Genomic DNA, 20,988 nt, shown 5'->3' with positions numbered 1-20,988 from the left:
TTTTTCCTGTAACAGCAACAACAAAAACTTGTTTACCAGTCTTTGGATTTTTCCCTCTGGAATAAGTCTTTTTACCTTGTAAAGAGTACAGGAAAAATCATAGGCGCTTTAAAAATTATTCAGTAGAAATGAAAAGGTATGGTATGCTGATTATATCTGCTAACCTGTACCATAATAGTATTATGCTATCCATTTTACTTTTTGGCTTTAAAGTTTATTCAGAAAATGCTTTCATCTTCAGATAGGGTAATAATGTATGTGATGGGTGAGGCAAAGGAGTAGTTTGTTCTTTGATCAAACCATAAATATTAAACTAAGAATAGAAAAAGGACTTGAATTCTTTGGTTTTAGAGGTAGCATTATTCTAACTAAAATAGCTTGTCTTTAAGATGGCAGCAATTTAATATAGTCATTTTATATGAAAGTTTTTGGTGAAACAAAGAACTTTTACATTTATAACATCAAAGGACAGCAACACAGAATAACTATACAGAAATTATTTTATAATATATACTACTGATCATAAGGCAAATGCAGTTATAGAATTACCTAGAATTTATAGTGATCATGGGTAAACTTCTAATTGCAAATATATGAGGTCAAATTTTATATCAAATTAATACACAATATTTGGACACATGATGCTTCATTGATATCTAAGCCAATTGTACATAAATTATGATTCCTGAGTAACTTAGCCAAGAAATATATGTAAGAATATCCATATATGCACATATATTGGCATCCATAGCATCTTCTTCTGTGTGTCCTGTGAGCATGTATATGTTCTCCAGTTCTTTATTGTTGAGCACTGTCTTGTTTCCAAATTCTATTTAAAAAAAGCACACACGGGCGCCTGGGTGGCTCAGTCATTAAGCATCTGCCTTTGGTTCAGGTCACGATCCCAGGGGTCTGGGATCGAGCCCTGCGTCGGGCTCCTTGCTCAGCAGGAGTCTGCTTCTCCCTCTCCCACTCCCCCTGCTTGTGTTCCCTCTCTTGCTGTGCCTCTCTCTGTCAAATAAATAAATAAAATCTTAAAAAAAAAAAAGCACACACAAACAACAAAAGCACTGAGATGATTATTCTGTATCTTTATCATTTATTTGCTTATATGCTAAGGAAAAGTATCACAACAATGTTTATACTCACACCAGCAGTGCAAGAATTGCCTGTCTCCAAAAGAATACATTTCTCTCAGAGCACCTGGGTGGCTCAGTGGGTTAAGCATCTACTTTTGGCTCAGGTCACGATCCCAGGGTCTTGGGATCCAGCCCTGCATTGGGCTCCCTGCTAGGTAGGGAGTCTGCTTCTCCCTCTGCCTCTCTCTCTCTCTCTGCCTCTCCCCTCCACTCGTGCCCTCTCTCTCTTAAATAAATGAGTAATAAAAAAAAAAAGAATACATTTCTCTCTACCAATATTTGCCTAACAATTTTATAAAATGGACTCTCTTTGTTCTAATTTTCACCCTTACTAAATTTAGATTTATTTTTATAGTTTTACTGGACATTTGCATTTTATATTTTGTGAGTTAGCTGTCAATCTTTTTGACCTTTATACATTTATTAAAATATTTATCTTTATTTTGTTGATTTGCAGGAACTATTAATATAGGAAGAATAGTAACTATTCTGTATAGGATCTGTGTGTATGTATTTTGTTATTTCTGGTTTTCTGTTTTTATTTTATATTTTGTATAGGATACCAAGTATTTTTTCATATAGCTGCTGGCTTTGTTGCTGTTAGATTCACATTTTCATTATAAATGAATGACCCTATTTCCAAAAATTTCATTTTAGATTATATGTTGAATGTGTAAATTAGAAGAATTATTAATTTAAAAATATAGATCAAGTTGTGTTTATGTCTTGGTTCTTTTTTATTTAATTCTCTTGGTAACTGGGTATACATTTTAAAGATCTTCCACATACCTAGTATGATCTGTAACTATTATAAAAGGTATGATTTAATTCAGGAAATGATCATAATACTGTTTTAAGTATTCTACCCAGGCTTTAAAATGAATGTTGCTATAATAAAATCTTTGATATATTCTTTGACTATTCTAATGTAAAGTTAAGCTCATCCTGCAGGACTGGGTTTATATGGAAAATGTAATTTATTACTTTTTCTTTAAAGATGGGATGGGGGGGCACCTGGGTGGCTCAGTTGGTTAAGTGTCTGCCTTTTGCTCAGGTCATGATCTCAGGGTCCTGGGATCGAGTCCCACATTGGGCTCCCTGCTCAGCGGGGAACCTGCTTCTCCCTCTCCCTCTACCCCTCCCCCCCACTTGTGAGTTCTCTCTGTCTCTCAAATAAATAAACAAATTAATTAATTAAATTTAAAAAAAAGATGGGGAAAAAAGAACTTCATTACCAGTGTTATTCAAATACTTTTCATTAGTTTTAAGAATTTAACCATAACGTAGATTCTTCATAAGATAAAATTCCACAAGAAATCCAAGCTTGTGCTCATAAGTTTTAATCACGCATTTTATCAGACTTCTGTTTTGCCTTTCTTGGTCCATCCTTACACTTAGACTGGCTTTGAATGTGAACCTGCAGGAACTAACAGACTTTTCAAGTATGATACCATTTTATATACCATAAGAGAAATTCTGTGGTCTTCCTTATGAGTTTCAGAGTTAATGAACATTAAATATAATTTAAAGCATTTACACTATAAAGTGAATATTGAGAGTTCCATAATAGTGAAACTTCTTGGGGAAATCTGTAATAGACAAGATTAAGGAAAACTTGTCTAAAGTACATGAACTATAAGGAAATAAATAGGTGTGTTCTTAATCATAACCATTTATGTTAATGTTTCTGACCTCTTAAAATATTCATCAATATAGTACTGGTGGATGTATTTGAGTATATGTACTGCACTAGGTTCTGGGAAGGCTACAAAAGGTTTAAAGTCTGGCTTCAAAGGGCTTGTAGTATTATTACAAATTCATACAATCAATTGCCCTAATCAATTGCCTGCCTTCAGAGTAAGTTTTTTTTCCCTCTATTTTGCATGTTAACATGAACTCTGTGAAGATATGAAGAGTTGATAGTCTTTGCTCTCATGAAAGATAGAACCTAAAGAAGTGTTGGCAGGAAGAAAAGCTGAAAAGGGGGTTGCAGAAGGAGGTTTTCTGAATACTGTTGCCAGCTTACATTCTGTTTAAATCACACATGCCATGATGATTTTTTTAAACTTTTTTTTTAAAAAGTTTAAACTAAAGAATGATATTCTGATCATTATTATTTTCCAAATAACCAGCTTTTTGGCTCAGAAATTATAACTGCCTTTAATAAACATTCAAGAGATTGGCTCCTGCCTTAGATCTAGACCGGTCTGATGTCTGGATCAATGCATAAATGCATAGTTAAAAAAAAAATTTGATCTTTAACCAAGGAAGTGCCCAACCTTGGACAAACTCTTTTTTTTTTTTTAAAGATTTTATTTATTTATTCACGAGAGACAGAGGGAGAGAGAGAAGCAGAGGGAGAAGCAGGCTCCCAAGGAGCAGGGAGCCTGATGCGGGACTCGATCCCAGGACCCTGGGATCATGACCTGAGCCGAAGGCAGACGCTTAACCATCTGAGCCACCCAGATGCCCTTGGACAAACTCTTAACATTGCCCATGCACACACAAGAGATGGGTGGAAAGTTCACTCTTGAGGAGAAGCCATTAGGTCTAACGTTGGTGACAAAATGAAAACAGTTTTGAACTTTCTAGATTCTAGAACTTTTTTAAAAGCAGTCTGATGAGCATTGGGTGTTATACACAACTAATGAATCATTGAACACTACATCCAAACCTAATGATGTACTATATGTTGGCTAATTGAATTTAATAATAAAAAAATAATTAAAAAAATAAAAAAATTAAATAGGTCAAATCAACTAAAGGTTTGGGCAGATTAGGTGGAAGGTTCTGATTTTTAAAAGTTTTTAAACTATAAAATACATTCTATCTTAAAGTGTATATATTTACAGTTTCAATAATAAAATGAGAAGCCATGTACCCCCGTCCAGTTTAAGAAACAGAACATAACCCTGTGTGCTCCTCCCCAAACTCATCCCCTTCCCTCTCCACCCCAGAGGTAACCATTATCCTGAAGTTTGTGTTTACCTTTCCTTACTTTTCTTTATAGCTTTATCACATTACATGCATTCCTAAATAAAATTTTAGTTTTGTCCATTTTTGAAATTTAAAAAAAAAGCAGTCTGCAGCAATATAAATAATATACTATTAAAAATTTACCTTAGTGTGTAGGTTTTCTCAATTATTTGCCTTATCAACTGTCTAGAGAAATGTTGGCTAGAATTGGTACAGTCTGGCTTTGTAGACACAAATAAATCTGCTAGGTCTGTACTTTGCAGATAATTGAAAACCTTTAACAAAATCTAAGAGTTCTCCATATCTTTTTCTCCCACTCCCATGAGTAGCACATTTCACTTCATGTGGTGTTTGAGTTTATATTTCTCCCAAGAAAACACCTCTAAAAAGAAGTCCTTTGAGGTAGGTGTTTTGCCTGCCTGAGACTTCTCCTTAAGGCACAGGGATCCACAGGGGCGCCTGGGTGACTCAGACAGTTAAGCGTCTGCCTTCGGCTCAGGTCATGATCCCGGGGTCCTGGGATCCAGCCCCTCATCGGGCTCCCTGCTCCACGGAAAGCCTGCTTCTCCCTCTCCCTCTGCCTGCTGCTTCCCCTGCTTGTGCTGTCTCTCTCTCTCTCTCTCTCTCTCTGTCAAAAATAAATAAAATCTTAAAAAAAAGGGACAGGGATCCATGGGTCACCCTCTTGCAGTGTGTTCAGAATGGCTCTCTCCTGGCCTAGAGCATATCCAGCTCACGCAGATAATGTTCTTTAAGCCCAATGGCAGTGGATTCAGAATATTAAATTATATTTTCTATATATAGAAATGTCTATAATATATATGCATGCACGTATACATATATGTACCTGTATACATACATGCATATACATACCATATCCATGTATAATACACATATATTTCCTATTTCTAAGAAAATTTCTGTTCACAATGCCTTCCCATATTCTTTTAAATGCATATGGTTACCTCAACCATTACATAATGTACTGATTCTGCAAATAGATAATAGACCCATCTATTCAGAAAGTTTTAGAAAAATCATCTTAAAAGCAAGTTAAGAAGACAGCAGATTAAGATTTATAGAAGAAATTAAAAACCCCTGTTAAAAACTATCATTTTGTAACACAATGGGACAGGAAAGTCCCATCGGTAGCTCAATTTCTTCTGAAAATGCTTAAGAATAATAAAAAAGATGGCTGGGTTACAGTGAGTTAATCAAGTATGGTTTCTAGGCCCAGATACACAACCGATCCATAGCAGCTGTGCTGACACAGCAGCTGGCACTTGAGTGCATCTTTTGTACTCGGCCAGGCACTCTTTGGGCATAGAAAGATGCATATGGCACAAGTCTTGACTTCAGAGACTAGTTAGGTAAACAGACAAGAAATAGAAGAGCCAAAAAAAAGTTGGGAAAGAGGGAGGTAAGGAGCCCCGAATAAACAGTTCAAGGAAGATGAAGGAAGGGAGGCAGGGGTTGGGAGGAGGGGTGAGGAGAGAGATTCTGGGAAAGGAAGGAAGTGGGCAAAGGTTTGGGATAAGCAAGGGATTGGGAACGGGAAGTCATCCCATGTGGTTGAAGATTATGGGTCCAATGGGAAACTGATAGGGAACTGGAAAAGTGGTATAAATCCTGAATGGTTTGCTCACGTTGTCAGGTTTTTATCTTAAGGGCAATGGAAAGACATTGGTTTGGTTTTTGGATTGTGGCTTACTAGCTCTTTCATCTTTGCCAACTATTTAACTCACTAATCCTCAATCCCTTCATTTGTAAAGAATGATAATTACTTCCTCGTAGGGCTTGATGATTGCTTAGGTGTAAAATTTGGGAGAGAAGGCTTCTAGAAGAAGAGGCATGGCTTTGGGTGCTGTGGGAAAGAAAGAAATATAAGATGCTCTTCTAGACTTCAGCAGAAGCCTAAATCATAGTTATAAAAATTAAGCAAAAACAAAACAAAATGCCACAAATATTAAAACATCCTATGTACCCTCTCCATACCCAGTTTTACTCACCTATAACATTTATAAAGCAACAACTGGTCCCTCCATTATTCTCATGAATCTTGGAAGAATCATATAATGATGTCCTAATGATGCACAGAAAAATTTTTGGCCGTAAGCTTAAGAAACATAGACAAATATTAGGTTTGTGGCATAAGGATGGCATCCAAATTTGTGAAGCATTTTATACTTTTTTAGCTTCCTCTGTGTCTCTATAGCCTGCCATCCATGCTTTCTTCCCAGCCAGATTGTGAGCAAAAACAGATGCCATGTCTTGTTAGTCTTGGCCACTCAAAGCCTTGATTTGTTCTCTGGCTCATCTGAATTTTAAACATAAGAAATACAATTACATGTACATTGTATATAAGTTATCTAGCTTTCTATCAAAATATTTTATAAGCTCTTTATGGAGACTCATGTGTTTTTATAGAACATTGTTATGGACTGAATAGTTTTCCCCCAAATTCATACATTGAAGCCTTATCACTACCAATGTGACTGTATTTGGAGATAGGACCTTTAATTGAGGTAATTAAGGTTCAAAGAAATCCTAAGAATGGGGCCCTAATCTAATAGGAATGGCATCTTTATAAGAAGAGGAAGAGGCATCTGAGCATTCTCTCTCTCAGTGCAAACATGCAGAAAATGGTGTATGTGGGGACATAGAAAGAAGGCATCATCTCCAAGCCAAGGAGAGATGTCTCACCAGAAATCAACCCTGCTGCTACCTTCATCTTAAACTTCCAGACTCAAAAAAAAAAAAAAAAAAAAAACAAACAAAGAAAACCCTTCCAGACTCCATAACTGTGAAAAAATAGGTTTATGTTGCCTAAGCCACCAAGTCTGTGGTGATATTTTGTTATAGCAGCCAGAGCAGATGAATATAACCACAGAAAGAGTAGCTGTATGGTGCATTATACTGTTCAAAAGATTCTTGATTAGTTTTATAGAGACATAAGCTACAACAAAGAAGTATATTACCAACATTTCTTACATATTGTTAATACTGACGATCTCAAATTTCCAAGAGTGTGAAAAATATGTCCCTCTTACCAGAGCAATGAATCAAAAGCCATTTCTCTGTTTATATACTAGGTTATGTGTAGTTTGAAGATCTAAATGTCTCCTTGTTTATTTTTCTCTTTAGTATCATCATCTTCTTATTTAGTAATTTATAAAGATAAGGTGTTACTAACATTTTAGGTCCTACAATTTTGGATGATCTGTCCCAATTTTAATAATAAATATATCATTCACTATGAAGAAAATATGTTTTCTGTTTTTTAACTCAATTCTTAGATATGCTCTATAAATTCAATTTACTACAATAAGCATGCAGCTGTTCACATTCCATCAACTCTCAGATGTGTCTACTAATGGAAGGAAATATGATAATTAAAAATTGATAAGGCTTTGTGTCCTTTTATTTTTTTGCATATGCTTTAGTTTTATCATTTTTTGTGTTTTTTCCTGAAACATATTGGATGTGTTGCTACTTTATGAACATGTATAATGGGTCAGGTAGGGAACCTGACCCATCCATTTGTTTGGAGAGTAACTGGCACATCCACCTCCATTAAGGTATTCAGTTGCCCCCTTTACAAATTTGCTGTTGGATCACCGATGTTGGGTTTTTGGCTTAGGTTCTTAGCTATATACAGAAAATAGTTATCATAAAATATATTAATAAAGATAATACTTAACACCTCTATTACAATGTGTAACTCTTTGAATGGAGTTCTCCTGAATTTACTACATCACTGCTTCTCCCAAGTAGCAGTCCTTAAATTTCATGTCTCTCTATAATTGCCCTTTATTAGCAGTGACCCCCCCTCACCCATATGCATTTAATGGTCATAGCCATAAAAACAGTGCCTTAGGTAAGTTTATATTGATTATCTTTCACAGGGTAATTGCCAAATGGATCATAATGAAATTAGTTAAGAGTTTTTTTTTTCATGTAGGGGTATGATCCTCAATTATGATAAAAATGCATAATATAAGACAGAATTAAATTTAAAAAATCAAAATCATCTATTTGCTCTTCCTTCCTATAACTATGTTGATTTCTTATTATAATTACTTTTCTCACCTGAAATCACAGCCATCGTAAGAGTATGCAAAAGTTCTTATTTATTTATTTATTTATTTATTTGAGAGAGAGGGAGAGTGAGAGAAAGCATGAAAGGACAGAGGGTCAGAGGGAGAAGCAGACTCCCCGCTGAGCAGGGAGGCAGATATGGGACTCGATCCAGGGACTCCGGGATCATGACCTGAGCTAAAGGCAGTCGCTTAACCAACTGAGCCTCCCAGGCTCCCAGTATGCAAAAGTTCTATCCAAACTAATGTTTTGGAGATTCTGTTGAATGCATGTATATATTAGAAGAAGAAAGATGGTATGTCCGGGCTGTTAGTGTAAAATGATTTGGTATGACAATTGCAGTTATACTGTCTGTGGAAATACTAGATGAATTCGTGATGGGATTTATTTATTCATTACACAGATACTTATTTAAAGACCTACTATGTGGATCTTTCCTCTCCTTCCCTCTTTCATTGGAGAAAGCAATTTGAACAGTTTTGTGTGTGTGTGTTTATCCTTGAGATGGCTGTGGATCTAACTTTTTTTTTCTTCCTTCTCAGAAAGATGAGGAAGGAAGTAGAGGCTCCAGAGGGTAAGATGAAGGCTATGCACTAATTCAGAACATTAAAAAGGCAATCTAAGACTATGATTTTAATTAGCCCTAACAGTCTCAGCAAGGTGAATTGACCATCTGTGGTTTAGAAGGAGAACTGCTGACAGTGGTGGAAAGCTGCCCAAAAGGGCGTGCTATGCCAAAGTTGTCCTGAAGTACCCGAAGTACACATTATCCCAGGAGTTTGACTGTTATAGGACTGAAACTAAATTAGACAGGAGTGTTTTAATTAAAGTTAGCAAGAGTTAGCATCAATTGTGCTTGCCAGTTTTGAAAGGCTAAAGAACAAAGCATGACATTTCTTTCTATACTTTCCAAGGACTTTTACTTATTTCTGATTTATTATTTCATATATCTAGATATAATCCTTTTAGTGACTGTTTTACATAGTAAGGTGTGGACTTATCTTTAGTATTATCTGGTATATTTGAGCAGGAATCCACCAGAGTATACCTGTGTTCATACTCCTGAAATTTGTACCATAAGACCAAGGCTCCTTCCACCACATGGTGGCAGTGTGCCTAAGGGCAAAAAGCACCAGCTTGAAAACATGTCATTCAATGGCGGACTCTATTCAAGTGAAGCATTTGGAGTTTGATCTATACATTTGTTGATTTACTTATCACTTATTCAACAAATGTGTATTGAAAATGCAATAGTTTCTTACCTAATGCTGTAAAACAGCTTTACTGAGATACCATCCACTATAATTCACATACTAGACAACTTCACATTTAAACTGTACAATTTACTGGTTTCAGGACAATCACAAGACATTTGCAACCATATCTGACCACAGTGAATTTTAGAACACCTTCATCACCTCAAAACAAACCTTGAACGCTTTAACTGTCATTCCCCCATCCTCTTCTCTTACAACAGCCCTAAGCAACCACCAGTCTACTTTCTGTCTCTATAGATTCTTCTATTATGGACATTTTACAAAAATGGAATCATAGAATATGCTGTGCTTTGTGACTGGTTTCTTTAGCTCAGTATAATGTTTTCAAGGCTCAACCTTATTGTATATCAGTAGTTCCTTTTTTCTTATGGCCAAATAATATTCCATTGTATAGATATACCATATTTTATTTATTCATTAGGGCAATGATGGGCAATGGGATCATCTCTACTTTTGTCTATTACTAGTAGTTCTGTATAAGCATTTATGTACAAGTTTTTATGTGGACCTATATTTTCACTTATCTTGAATCTATACCTAGGAATGGAACCACTGAGTCATATGATAATTCTGTGTTCAGTCATTTGAGGAACTACCAGATGTTTTCCAAAGAGACTATACAATTTTACATTCCTACCAGCAATGTGTGGGTATTTCTATTTCTCTACATCCTCATCAATACTTGTTATTAGCTAACTTTTTTTTTATTCTAACTAGTCTTGTGGGTGTGAAGTGGTATCTCATTGTGAGTTTGATTTGCATTTCCCTAATGACTAATGATGTTGAGTATGTTTTTATGGATTTAGTCACCATTTGTATATCTTTCTTGACGAAATGTCTTTTCAGATCCTTTGTCTATTTTAAATTGGGTTATTTGTTTTTTTATTATTGAGTTGTAATGGCTTTTTATTGGCATATGTGTGTGGGGTAAGGTATATCACTTTCATAGGAACAAGCTAAATGGAATGCCACACAGAGTAGGTACTGAGGTCACTGGCCATCTGGGTGAAAACCTTTGAGTTCACAAAGACTGATTTTTTGTGTGTGCTTTGTGGTTCTTTTAAACCAATGCTGTGTCACATAGGCACAATGATTTTTGATTGTTGGATCTGACATCAGGTACACCCATGTGGCAACTCCTCTCCCTTCCCTGTGTTTCTATAATTTCTTGCTAACTCCATGATTAATATTTAACATGTTGGTTAGGCAGTTTCCCAAGGGGGAGGGTTTGTATGTTAGTCATTGTCATGTCCCCAGTGTCTTGTATGCTCGTTGGCATGAATTAAGCATTTAAGAAATATGTAAGAAATGTACATTTTTTCTCTCTCAGAATTCAATTTGGATTTTCATCCTGAATATCAAATTTCAGTATGTGAAAAAAAGTTTCATTAAGTCCTTCTTGTGACAAAAAAAAAAATCTTTGTATATAATCCTCAGACTCCAAGAGTTCTTTCTCATTTTACCCATATTCTTATTGTTCAGAAAAGCTGTTGCTATGCAATAGTAATAGGAATTGTGCTATTCTAAATAGAAATAGCAACATTTCGGTAGTTATTCCTTGCAAAACACATTTGGGGTACAAGTTTGGTATGAATAAAATGGATGATGTTAAAGATGCAACAACTGTGCAATCAAGTGAGACATCTAGTAAGAATGAAGGCTAAACATTCTTATTCACCAACATTCCCCAAGCTGTATGTGTATTATTAGGTATTCCTTTAAAAAAAAAACAAAAAAAAACAAAATGAGACAAAACAAAAATTCATCTGTGATTACCTAAATTTGGAAAATGTTGGATCAAACAAAGTTAACCTAAATGGGTACATACTACGGGACTTCTTAGAATCTCTAACAGGCTCATGTTTGGGAAATGCTATGTGCAGTTAGGAAAGGCTCTAAGGTTGAAATATTTTTTTCTTACATTTGGAGACGGAAGGAGAGCTTCAGGTGAAGAATCTCCTGCTATCAGCAATAAAGCTCTACCACTTTGGCTTATATGTAATGACCACTTACTGTATACATTTCTATGGAAACTGCCTACCCAGTTAAAAGGGGATTTTTACTATGGTTAACAGGTGTACCTGTTTTTTTATTCTTGCAGTTCAGACCCATTACACATTCTGTAAGAAGCAACGTGATATCACTTTAATCACAGACCAGTGCTCCTCTCCTGCTAAGAAAAATAAATGTGATATTTGTGAGTTCTTATCCATTGCTTCTTTAGAGGACCAGCAAAGAAAATAATTAGCCCAAGTGATTGCATTATATAATTCAGTTTTCCCTTGGTATATTCTTACTGACATTCAAAAAGTAGTTAGTGAATCCAACTGCCAAATGCTCAGTAATAACACTTTATCACCAATTTACAGTGCATGAAAACAAAAGAAATTTCAAATGAGCTGGGGGGATTGTGTGTGGGGATGTGTATATGTGTGCGATTTTTAAAGGATGGTTAGCCAGATAGGTTGGGGATTGTGCACGTAATACTGTTTTTCCTTTGGAATGATAATTTAGCTTGCAAAATACCCAGGGAATTAAGATGACACAGGGTCATTATGTAGATATATGTAGGGAGGGAAAGTCATAGCAGGGGCATTTTCCTTGTTTGATTTTTAAAACAATAATAAAATAATAATAAATGTAATTCTGGCCTCAGAAGAAGATGTCACTGAGTAAGTTTTTCTCCTCAACACCTCTTCACTCTGTTCCATGTAAACAGAGGAGCTAGTTAGTTCTCATTTTTTACTTCCATTGCAAACTGCTTGTTTCTGCTCTTTTTGGCTGAACATTGTATAAACAATTTATAGTACCTCCCCTAAAAGCAGGAGCATTTGTGTGATTATGACTCTCATCTTTCCTTCCATCCACACCTGCTCCTTCTATCTACCATCTTGTTCCCCTTTCTGCTCCTCCAATCTGTTCCAGTTTAGGCTTGAGGATGCCACTGGGGGTAGTGGTTATGAACACATCACTCCATGTCTAACACTGTCTGTGCAGTGGGCCAGGACATCTAGCCTGCAGAGTTCTGATGGAGATTAGAGTAAGCAAAATGATGCATGTTCAGTGCAACTCCAGGACAGTGCCTGGAACAGAGCAGACACTCAGTAAGTGGCGTTGTCTTCATTACTGGTATGAATAACAGGTGTCTCTACGTTAACATGCATTCTCCTTGATTACTCAAACTCAGATTAGGAGGTCTTGTTCGGATCTTGTGTTGTCAATTGCATAGTATTTGCCATCTCCTGACATTTCAGAAAAGCTCAAGGAGAAAGAAACTGTGATAAAGGAACGTACTAGAGGTGATTTTGAGAACAGTGGAACTTAAAGTAAGGCAGTACAATTTATCATAAACACATAGGATCGCTGAACCCTTGCCCATTCTGATGAAATCAGCCTCTCCCAGTTACTTTGTTCTTTTTTTTTTCTTGGTAATAATTGTTATAATCTGTTATTATCTGTGTACTCATTCACTGTTTCTGTCTCCACCAGGGACAGAATCCTTATCTGTTTTGCTCACTATTATGTTCCCCCAAACTAGTCAGTCAGTCTACTGAAGTAATGATATGCTGTGATCCTCATCTGCACTGATGGCCTCATAACCCCCATTTACTGAGCACCCATTATGTGCCAGGCCTCATGCAAAGTGCTGTGCTTTCTCATTTAATAGTTTCAGAAATCTATAAGGGAGGTACTATTTTATCTCCATCTTAAAGATGAGGAAATTGAGGCTCATTGTCATTGTCATCATCATCATCATCTAGCATCATCATTTCAAGAAGCAAAATTAGAATTGAAATTGTTTACCTACCTCATACAGCGATCAGAGTAAGGAATAGGGTCCTGAGATGTAGGAAAGCTCATCAAGACAACCCAAATGAGCTGGTCGGATGGGTGGATCATCAAGGGTGCGTGTGGCAAACAAAAAATAAATGGAAATGATGGAAGTTGTGTCTCCAGGCCAGCAGCATTGGCATCATTTGTGAGCCTGTTAGAAATGCAGATTTGTTGGCCTTGCCCTGGCCTACTGGTAGTACTGAATCAGAATCTCTAGAGTTGGGGCCAAGAAGCTAGAGTTTGATAGGCCTTTCAGGTGATTCTTAACCACTGCTTTTGGAAAAGGAAGGCTGACCTGGCAGTTAGCAAAGGAGGCAACAAGAGTAAGGAAAAGCATTCTATTTAAAAACCAAACCAAACCAACAAAAGTAGGGTGAGCAGACCACATACAAAGACACAGACCTATTGTTAAAATTGGAGTATGAGGGAGGGGCTTGGTCCTAAGGAAGAATAGTCAAGGTAAGGAACAGGATGGGAAGTCCAAGTGGGACTAGGAAGCATCCAGGTGAACATGATCTTCTCACCTGTAGCAATTGCTCAAGTTCTTGAAATTCCCCTCTGGTATACAGGACTAGTATCAGAGCATGAGGTTGGACTAAGCCAAAAGTAAAAATATACTCCATCATAGCTCCAATGATAGCAACTGGAAGAATGTGGGCCTGGGGAGGAAGGTAGGCTGTATGACTGTACTGAGACCGATCTGTAAGTTTGCAGATGGGGTTCAAAACCGGTGAGATGGATGGGTCCTGCAAGAACATTGTGTAATGCTGTGTGAATAGGCCAAATAATAGTGGACGAATTTCAGGTGTGGAAAGTAGAAGGTAATGTATTTGGGGAAGTATAATCCAAACTATATTGATAAAAGAGATTACTCTCTCTCTATTAAACTTGTGTTTAGAAAAAAAGATATCTGAGTCTGTGTCAACTATTTCTTGAAGCCCATCCAGTGTAGAGTAGCAGTTCAAAAAGTCAACCGACTGCCAGAGATAACCATGATAAAATTGAAAACACAGTATTATGTAATTTTATTAAGTCTTTGAACAGAAATAATAATGTTTTTATACTTGGAGTAGAGTTCATAGTTTGATTCAGTGCATTCCATTAAGGCCATAAAACAGTGAGAACAGCCTGAAAGGTTAATGGAAATGATCAAAGGAATGAAATAGTAAGACCGGATGAGAAATTTTCAGTTCAGAACAATGATGGGTGAAAACGGACACAATCAAATTCATGTCCATGAAGGATATTAGTAAGTGGAGCATGGACATGTTCAACAAATTCAAGAATACTATGCCTAGGAGAACTCTCCTGAAGCTTGAAGGTAATTTTAGGACAAAAAAAGAAAGTGTAGGATTTTATACATCTGGTGGTAAATGTATTGGTGTTATTCCCCACAAAAAGGTTTGCAAATTGGGGGCTCTTGGGTGGCTCAGTCCGTTAAGAATCTGCCTTTTGCTCAGGTCATGACTCCTGGGATCAAAACCCGCTTTGGGCTCTGTGCTCAGCAGGGAGCCTGCTTCTCCCTCTCCCTCTGCTGCTCCCCCTGCTTGTGCATTCTTGCTTGCTCTCTCTCTCAAATAAATAAAATCTTAAAAAAAGAAAAGAGGTCACCAACTGGAAAGATAATGAGGAACACACAAATTAATATTTATGGAAGATGAGATTCAAAATGGTTTATAAAAGGGAAGCTTTTAGATTATTCTGGATATTTCCTTAATGTTTAAAAAAGGCATTATCTGTCCTCATGAAGTGCAAAGTCCGGGAATAAGTGACCACTGCAGTATTAGAGTTTTAAAATAATCTTTAACATGTATGTATACATGTATGTATATAGGCATGCACACTCATACTCACATATAAGTGTACACATGTATATATTTATATTTGCTTTCTTTTAAAATAAAATCTGTTTTGTCATTATGAAAGACATATATGCATTATGAAAGACATGTACGCATTAACTGCAGATACATTTGAAAATACAGAGTAGTAGGGGTGCCTGGGTGGCTCAGTCAGTTAAGCGTCTGCCTTAGGCTTGGGTCATGATCTCAGGGTCCTGGGATTGAGCCCCACTTAGGGCTTCCTGCTCAGTGGGGGAGCCTGCTTCTCCCTCTTTCTCTGCTCCTCCCCCTGCTCGGGCTTGCTCACATGCTCTCCAATAAATAAAATCTTTAAAAAATATGGAGTAGTTGGGGCACCTGGGTGGCTCAGTTGGTTATGTGTCTACCTTCGGCCCAGGTCATGATACTGGAGTCCCAGGATCAAGCGCCATGTCGGGCTTCCTGCTCAGCAGGGAGTCTGCTTCTCCCTCTCCCTCTGCTGCTCCCCCTGCTCTTTCTCTCTCTCTCTCTCCCTCTCTCTCAAATAAATACATAAAATCTTTAAAAAATATATGGACTAGGAGACAAAAAAACGCACATAGCTTTATTCAAAGATAACTAGTGTTAATCTTTTACTATTCTAATTCTCTATATAGGTTTATAATTTTTTGTTTTTTTTCTAATTTTTACAAGTATTTACTGACTGTAGGATTTTGCCACTCTGTAGATGCTAGAATATTAATATTAATATGCTATAAAATTCTATGAAATTCAGTTTACCAGTATATAGGATTTTTGCTTATATGCATGATGAGGTGATCTCTGTTTATATCATTATGATCTTTTTTTAGGGGGGAGGGGCAGAAAGAGAGGAAGAGAGAGAGAATCTTAAGCAGGCTCCATGCTCAGTATGGAACCTGATACGGGGCTTGATCTCATGACCCTGAGATCAAGACCTGAGCCAAAACCAAGAGATGGACGCTTAACCAACTGAGCACCCAGTTGCCCCTCATTATGATCTTTTATTGATGTGTGAAAGCATTTTCTGTGTCATTTACACAAGACCCATATATATATTTACAGTTAAAATGTAAGTTCTTGGAGAAAAAAATGAATGTTTCTCCTTTATTCATACTTTGTTTTAACATTCAGAAAAACAGGAATACTTTCTCTGTGTTGTTATTGGTAAATTTTTTAGGGGACTAGGTTGTGATGGTTAGAGAATATCAGAGTTTGACAACAAAGCCTGGGTTTTAAATAGCCATAACAACCTGATTCTGGTGAATACCATTTTCCATCTCACTTTATACAAGGAAGGAAAAATGACGGAAGCAGGGGTGCTTCCTTGGTAATGTGGATTACTGAAAAAACTATTTGCCTTCTCAAGATGAGAAAGATATTTTGGAAGACTGAGAAGGGACTGAAGAGTGTTAGAAAGGGCTGTGGAATTGTCCATACTTCATGATGAATGATGCCTTGATGTCCTGAGTTCTGTAAGTCCAACCATTAAAGACAGAATCTCTAAGGACCAGAACCCTCAACATTGGTTCTGTATCTCAAACTGACTATATGATTGCTGATAATAAAGGACAAAGCCTAGGAGGCACAATCATGATCTGAAGCAGTCAGAGGAGAAGACTCAGTTTTTCTGTGAGCATTTTATAAGCAAGAGCACGTGGAAAGCATTGGCAAATCACAGGTGAAGGAATAGGAGTTAGGAAATATATTGAAAAAGGACAGAAGGGAAGAAGGGAGGGAGGGAGGGAGGGAGGAAAGAGGAAGGAAGGAAGGAAGGAAGGAAGGAAGGAAGGAAGGAAGGAAGGAAGGAAGGAAGGAAGGAAGGAAGGGGGAAGGCTGATAGCAGTGGTGATTAAAATATTTCTGGACCAGCAACAGCAACATCACCTGGGAATATGTTAGAAATTCAAAATCTTGTTTTCCAGCCCAAATCTACTGAAAAAGAAACTGTAGTGGAAGGAGACCAAAATTCTGTGTTCCCATGGGTGATTCTGATACAGGAGAACCACCAGGCTGCAGACTAGATCAAAGGCCATTTCATATATGGCTCGACAACCCCATCTCCTAACGTAGCCATGGAAGGCAGCACTGCCTTACAGCATAATATGCTATTCATGAGGATGAACTTAAAGAATCCAAGGTTTTGCTTTACTTGTCTGTTTATTTTAGTCTGGTCTGTTTAAGAAGGCAGATAAATTATGTAATAGATCTTAGATAGCTTCTCATCAACTTTCTTGAGGGCATTTGAAGTTGTAACCTCCAACTATCAAAAACATTTGTGTTCCTAGAATACCAAATTTCTCTGCCATGCTAGATAAATATCATGTTATCATATTGTGGTGTATTATTTATAAACGAAGAGCACTTACACAGTCCTGCTAAATTTGACATTTATCCTCCCAACCCCCAAACCACCTTCCACTATTGGTGCTATTGTTTGTAAATAGGAATTTAGATTTTGACAAGAAGAAAAATACCGTTCTAAGATTTATAGGAATAATACCAAAGATAGATGGTTTTTATACAAAGGTACATCTGTTATATTTTAAAAATGCACTTTCCTCTATTACCCAAATTTAATAGTGAAAATATATGAGCATAATCTGCTTTTCTAAAAAATATATCATGAATTGTTATTATTCCTAGACTGAAATATGTGTAGGAAACATGCTATCTAGCATATTAGAGAGAGACAGTGTCTGAAATTACAGATAATTAAAAGTGCATTTTCTAGGACTAAGATGTTTTCATTCTGTTTATTATTACTTTGTTATTAAGAGATGGAAATTGATGAAAGAAACATGCCCTTCAGTGACTTTGAGCAAATTGGGAAAAAAAAGAGAGAGAGACAAGAAAAACAGTACCCATTCCTCCCAGTTGCATCAGCATTGCCAGAGAGCGCTGGCTTGGAGAGCTGAGCTGAAGGCAAGATCTCAGTGCTGCCCACCCCTGCCTGGGGGCCATTGTGCCCTGTCCAAGCTGGCTGTCTCCTGATTTCCTACCAATTGGTCAACCTCAAACTGGAAATCCGAGGTTTAAATTTGGCCCATGGTCTGATTATTTGTTTGTTGGGTCTGGCGACTTTCTCGTCTGTGCAGAAAGGTAGAAACAGCTTGAGTTAATAGCCACTAGTTTTAAATTGTAATTTTTTTAAAGCATAATCTAGGTTTCTCTTGAAAGATAGAAGACCGGCTAACATTGAGCTTCCATTTTGCCAAGTAACAATTAGCTAGAGCTGAGGAGCTTCTCTCTCTGTAGGTAATGTGTGTCATAGTCCCCATCTGAACTTCTCTATTTCCCTGGCCCAGGTGAGCATCTGGGTTTAGTTCCATGTAATAATCAGCTCTTCCATTAAATCTTTTCTCTCTAGTAGGTTTGATAACTTATTTAACTCTGTGCCTACTGTACCAAATGCAGATTTGCCTTTCAGCACTCTTAACAACTAATTGCATCTACTCATCCATAGTCTTTCTCCTACCAGACAGTAAACTTCTGAACCACAAAGACCAGCATTTTAATACACCTCCAAAGTCCAGTGCCTGTCACATTGTAGTTGCATAATGAATGTTTGCAAATGAATGAAATGCATTATTATTTATAAAAAAGTATGAGAGGTAGAGAAGCATATTTTCTACCACCCCTCTCTACTACTCAGAGTTGCTACAGTAACGCTATATAACAAACTACCTGCAAACCTCACTGGTTTAAAACAACAGTAATAATTTCCTAAGATCATGGGTCTGTAGGTGGTGGCAACTCATCTAGCCTGCAGGATTCAAATTGTAGGTTGGGTTCAAGTTTGTTCCACATCTTCTGGGCTTAGGTATCAGGGGTTATAGCTACTTAAGACATTCTCTGGTCACGATGATGGCAGGAATGCAAGAAGGAAAACCCTGTCCTGCAAACAATTTCAAGCTCTGCTTACATCCTGTTTGCTAACATCCATGTTGGCCAAAGCAAGTCACATGGCCAAGCCCAAAGGCCAGGGGTACAAAGTACCTTCTACTCAGCTAAAAAGTAGTAGGAATATTGACATGGGCATATGAATAATTGCAGCCAATAATCCAAACCAGGTCAAAATTAGGATCAGGCAAGTGAGGCACTTGCCTCGAATATAAAATTTAAGGGGAAGCCTATAGCATATCTATAATCAAGATAAATAGTACTTTAATACTATATTTTAAGGAATCAAAATCACTGCAAAAATACATGATAAACTAAATAGCAAAATACTAGGATAAAAAAAGTATCTGATCACACCTTTACATGTGTCACCTTACTTACCTCGTCTTGGTCCAGGCCCTGTTGGATCTTATTCCCAACATTGATCCATCAAAAACACTCTCCTTGGCAGCAGTTGTCCAACTATTGCTTGAATGTTGACTCGGTGCATTGGTACGAATATTTGTAATGAAACATATTAGAAATTCAAATCTCTAGGAGATAGAAAGACAGATAGATAGATATAAAATGTATCCCCCAGAAAAAGAGAATTTAAGGCAAGTAGCTTTAAACATAAACCATCTTTCATTTGAAAAAACAATGTAAAATAACATATTCCACCAGGAACCTTTTATATCAGTTTAGTAGAAAAGCTTGCATTGCTTTTAAATGATGGAAAATGTCCGCAAGTTTATTTTAGTCAACTCTTTATATTGTCCACATCTTGAATTTGGTTGTCTAGGCAAGAGCACCTTGGCATCAGGCTGCAGAATGATATAAATAACTGAAAATCCTCCACAGTTGGAGGTGAGGGGGGTAGTGGGAGAGTGAGTACAACAATAATTTTCTGGTCCACTTAAGGATTTTTCACTAAGTGTTTTAGAATGCAACTGGTCTCGTTAAGTGGAGGTATAACCACAGGTATTTGACTGTCCCTTATGTGAAGGAGGTAAATAAAAAATAACCAATCATCTTATATCCAAGTCTTCAAATGTTTTATTACCTTTCCATCTGGAGGTTGCAAACTGGGCTCAGGCCTGCTTATTTGAGGAGACTTGTGGAATACATTTTACTGAAGGAACCATCAGGGCCACACTGTCAGAGATGACAGTTATGCTACATCTGGTTACCTGGGTCCCATGAAGCCCATGTCCAGCTCAGGACAACATTCTGGCTGAAGTCCCTGTTCAAGAATCTGTAAAGGATTCCTACTGCATTTCAAACTTGAGTAAATGGTGGTGATGGTTGTAAGGAGATAATTGGAACATATTTAAAAAGTCTGATAAAGGTAAGACCTCTAAGTTAAGAGTCAACAACAACAATCTCTTACAAGTAGAAAAGCATCTGGCATTTTTCTTTTTAATTTTAATTTTTATTAAGATGCAAACAGAAGTCTCTATCTGTAGGTATTCTATACGAGTAGAATAATATGAGTAGCATGCATGTCTTCAAAAGAAGGAGAGTGAAGTTCTAAGAGATGATTATGATTATGATTATGATTGATTCAGGATATATAAAATATTTTTGGTGTGCTGTTATTTTATGTGCCATCATGACTGTTCTGTTTTAGTGTATAATAACTTAATAAGGACTCCCTAGAAATCATCCCTGATCCATATCTTTCACCAAAACCATCATACTTAATGAAGACTTAGGTTAGTTTCTCACCCCCTAATTCTTCTTGTCATCGTGTGTGTGTGTGTGTGTGTGTGTGTGTGTGTGTGTGTGTGTGTGTAGCATTCTGAGCAACTGGGACATGGAATGACCTGGGAGAGGCACTTCTGCAATTGTGACTGGGATTGAATAAGAGCTATCATTTATCAAGCACCTCTGTATACCAGACATCGTGCAGGGTATTTCACATGAATTTATGCTTCTCTTCAC

General features: G+C 37.0%; 1 protein-coding gene across 2 annotated transcripts in view; it reads left to right on the top strand.

Annotated features, from left to right (window-relative positions):
- DCC (DCC netrin 1 receptor) overlaps positions 1 to 20,988 on the top strand; it is a 1,171,073-nt gene that overhangs the window by 573,090 nt on the left and 576,995 nt on the right. The window lies entirely within an intron of this gene.

Source organism: Callorhinus ursinus, unplaced genomic scaffold, assembly GCF_003265705.2.
Source record: "Callorhinus ursinus isolate GAN/ISIS: 27379988/994484 unplaced genomic scaffold, GSC_fseal_2.0 scaffold11, whole genome shotgun sequence".
NCBI classification, from domain to species: domain Eukaryota; kingdom Metazoa; phylum Chordata; class Mammalia; order Carnivora; family Otariidae; genus Callorhinus; species Callorhinus ursinus.
This window is presented reverse-complemented; position numbering and strand designations above follow the sequence as displayed.